The following is a 4,573-nucleotide window of genomic DNA, read 5'->3' as shown; positions in this document are numbered from 1 at the left end:
AATCGTATCTTTGTTTACCAAACAGAGGTCACTGCTCCACCACTGAAGGTACAGCATACTCAGCAATCTACCTTTGAGGAAGGGCAAGGTTTGTCACCTTTCATGCATGAAGCCAAGTCCTTCAAATTTCAATTAAAAATACACATACACAGTATTTCATACACAGTGTATTCTTTATGGATTTAAATTTGAGTTGAAAGGACCATAGCGCAATCATAGTAAGGGAGTAAACTAACCCAAGAGGTTAGAATTTTAAACAAAGATATAAAACTTATAGATAATTTGTTTGCCCTCATTCAAGATTGAAGTTTAAAGAAAATATGGACATTAAGTAAGATAAGATGAATTGTTTTGTTGATCTAATAGCATTTTGTATTTTTCCTACCTTCCTTCCTTCTTTGGAAATATATATTTTTTTCTCCATAAATAATTTATTTGACAAAGTAACCAGAGTTTTCCTTAAACAGGGAAATGTAACTTGTCAATGTAACTTGGCCCCTTTGTTTTGTTTTGTTTTTACCACACTCTCTTGCTCTTGTAAATCTTCTACTGATCTCATGTAGGGTGAAAATTCTTTCATAGGGTGAAAAAAATCTCAAATTGTAAGTTACGTGAAGATAGAAACAAACGAATGAACTAGAAACTCAATTAATAGACCAATTTGGCACAGCAAACACTTAAATCTAACGTCTCCATTCCAATTTCTCTTAATCCAGGGCACCCTCAGAACATTCCTTCATCTCCAGCCATTTTTGGCTCTGGATTAATTCCAATTTGGATAATTCTTCATTTTCTAGGCCCTTGGTTGCTTTATTTTCTAAATCCTATACATAGCACTTTTTGAACATCCCTGCCACTTGGCCAGATGCTCCAATTGATACATCCAGGGAAGTTTTATGAAATGAAGAAGCTCAGAACCCAACCTGTGGCTGCTGTCCTGCCCCCAGTGAGAACTCCATATTACGTGCCCCATGTTGTTTTTCTCTCTTTGATTTACATAGTGAAACTAAAAGCACATTGTTCATAGGCTATCTGGGGAACATTTTCATTTTCACTTTCCCTGGGCTATTTTTGTTTATAAACAAAGTAAACGTTCTAACAGACAACTTTGTTTCCCTTAGTGAGATATTTTTCCTATTAGATTGGAATGACTTTTGACAAGCCAACCAACAGGTCATGTTCATTCTGCCTATTTTGAGGAAATCCAGTGTTGAGGAGTCAGGCTATAAATTTAGCTTAGGTCTATAAATGATTTACTTATTGCAAAAATAGACATATCATTGTCAGCATTAATCTGAGCTTCCTAGGACCGCCCAATGGATGTATTTTCCTTTAAGTTACTGAAAGAATTCAATTCATCAAGTCCTATTGAACTTGAACCATGAGGTCAGCATTGAAAAGCTGCTTCCATCTAAAATTGGCTGAAAATACAAGCATTATAAAACAATAAAAATCCAGGTTTGAGAAAGACTGTAAAAGACCATCTAGCCAATCTTGTTTCTAACCCAGAGAAGATATGCAGATTAGACAATCACACACACAAGCTTATATACATATATATACACATACACACACACACACACACACATGTTATATTTTTAAAGTCATCAACTCCTCTAGGAATCCATTCCATCAGTGAATAACTTTGATTCTTGTAATAACATCTTGTATCTGTGTATCATCTTAGCTTAAGAAGTGCTTCACGATTTTGTTTAGAGTCATGGTTAAGAGTGCAGGCTTTGCGTCCATGGGTCTGAATCCATGTTCTGGCACGGTGACTTTGCATACATCACCATAACCTCTCCAAGGCTCTCATTCTTCATTTATAAGATGCAGATAATCATATCTACCTCCTAAGCTTTTTGTGAGGATTAAATGAGAGAATACACAAAACAGCAACAACTGAACTATCACATGACATGGAACATAAAGAAGATGCTCAAAATCAGTGGCTCATTTATTATTCCTTCAGGCCTATATCATGTGTGGCCAAGTCAGGAAGTCCTAAATTAACTCTACATAATCCAATTCAAATTTAGCAAGCAATTTTGGAGCAGAGATGAACAAAACAGACAAGGTGTTCACAGAGTGAATTATCAATATACATGACAACCATTAGCCGTTGATATTATATTTTCAAATCGGAATACAGAGAGTTGGTCGATAGGCAGTTTGGGAAATTATTATTTCAATAAACAAGCCCATTGACCTCTGAATTAAATAAAATAATTACTTTGGCTTAAAAACTACCTATGCTATTTTCTCAGAAAACAAACCTGGAAGTAGAGGAAATTTGATTTAAGAAATATTCTTTTTTCCTGGAATTCGTTAATCATTTATAGTTTACCAGAGAAAAAATTTGCCCAAATATGGACAAGAGCAGCTAGTTAAAATTTAATAAACCTAAGTGACTGAATGCAGGACCAGTGTAGGCGTCTAAATCAATGTTGGTTATTTTCTTTCAGAGAGCATCTTGTCTAATAGGATTCTGATTTAGGACTTGAGATTGTGGTAAAAAGCAAGTCTTTTCTCTAAAATTGTGATAACACATCTCAGATTCTAATGCAAGTCAACAAAAAGCCAGGAATACAAGTACTATACTTCTAAATGGATGATAGAATATTCAATTTCCTCAATTTATGCTTATCAACTTTGTGTGTATGAGATTACATATAATACATCATATATAATAGATACATAAGTTTTAATACAAAATTATGAATTGTTACCTTAAATTCCACAAACCTATGATTTATGATCCTCAGCAAAAAGAACCACAATGGCAACATGCTTGGTCGGACATGCTTTGCTTGAACTCTTTTACTGACGGGAAGTATACCTTCTCACGAGGCATGCACTCTAACTCTCTTACTATTTCATCTTTGATTGGTGCAATTAATTTAGGTGGAATTTCTTCTTAAATTAGACAACTAGATGCTTTCTTCTCTTGGGAGCATTACAGAATCAACCTGTAGTTAGTTGCAACAGATCATTTATTAAAGAGAACTTTCTATAGCTGGAACAACAAAGCTTGGTCCCCATGAACCAAATCTACCAATAATGGTCCCTCTTATAATTTTGTGAAATTAAATGCCTATTTATACAAATTCCAATTGTCACTGTAAAACATTTGGTAATTCATAAACCTTATAAACATTTGTTTAGTGTTTTCTGTGAATTAGGCAATGTGCTCAGCACATTATTTCATTGAATCCTTGTAACAGTCCTATGCAGTATTATATTATAAATATTATTTCTATTTTACCAACACAGATTCTGAAACTTAGAGTGGTTAAGTCACTTGTCCTGAGTGACACAGCTAGTAAGTTGTAGAAATGGGATTCAGACTCAGGAAGACGGACTCCAGAGCTCGTAACAACTGCTTGGGCATATTCTCCTCCATTGGGCTATACTTCCCTTAAAAGGCAATGCCTTAGTCACCTTTTATATTGAAATAAAAAATAATCAAGAAATAATTACTAGTACAACAAATAAATCATTGTGAATCATCAATAATGGCATATTTTAATTATACATACTTTTGGGGAAGGTAATATGTGCATATATTCAAAATTCTAAATATAGAGAGTATATAGAGAAAATGAAGCCTTTTTTCCAAGTTTGTCCTTCATTCTCCTGCCCCACACCCCTCCATGTGAACACTGGTCAACTCTAGTGTGTAATCTAGAAATGATATTCAATGTGTATGCTAACATGTATGTATATTCATTCGGTTGTCTTTTTGTATTTTGTATACAGTATACAGTATGCAATATTGAATAATCTTTTTGTCTTCACTGATATTGTAATGTCGACTTTATCATACTAAACATCAAAATAAGTCTAAGCCTATTATCTTGACAGTACTTATCTACCTACAATGGCTCAGTATCATTGTTTAAAAAATTATGGATTATCATATGTTTTAATATTTGGGACATGTTTTTGTCCTCATTATTCTTCCTCTTGTTTAGAATTTTCCAGGATAATTTTATTTTTATTTTTAATTTGAAGTTTAGTAATAGTTCATCTAATTCTTATAAAAAGAAAGAAAAGAAGAGGAAAATATCTTGTTCATAGTTTTATTGGAATATCAATACAGTTCTAAATTACGGAAATCATTGACATTCTTATTGATTTTTTAAATTTAGAAATAGAACATGATTTCACCTTTTCCAGTTCTTAATTTACACCTCCAAGGTATTGTTTAGAATTTTTAGTAATATCAATGCTGCCTATTTCTTGTTAAATTTTTCCTTGGATATTTTATCTAGTTGTGTGTTTGTGGTTGAAATTATAAGTGCAATTTTCTTCTTCCATTACGTATTCTAACTTCGTGGTGTTTTTATCACTAATCAGATGGTTATTGATTTCTGATTAGTAACTTTTACATACCCACTTTATCAATAGCTACTTTCTGGTTGTCATTCATTTATTTTACGTGGTTGCCCTTACCAAAGTGCTTTATTTTTGCAATTTGGAAGTTTTGAGAGATATTAGAAATGTAAACTATAAAGGCTTACTTCCAGCCCAATTCAATTCTATGCCATCAAATCATTATTGAGTATTAAAT

This window comes from Equus asinus, chromosome 3, assembly GCF_041296235.1.
Source record: "Equus asinus isolate D_3611 breed Donkey chromosome 3, EquAss-T2T_v2, whole genome shotgun sequence".
Classification (NCBI taxonomy): domain Eukaryota; kingdom Metazoa; phylum Chordata; class Mammalia; order Perissodactyla; family Equidae; genus Equus; species Equus asinus.
This window is presented reverse-complemented; position numbering follows the sequence as displayed.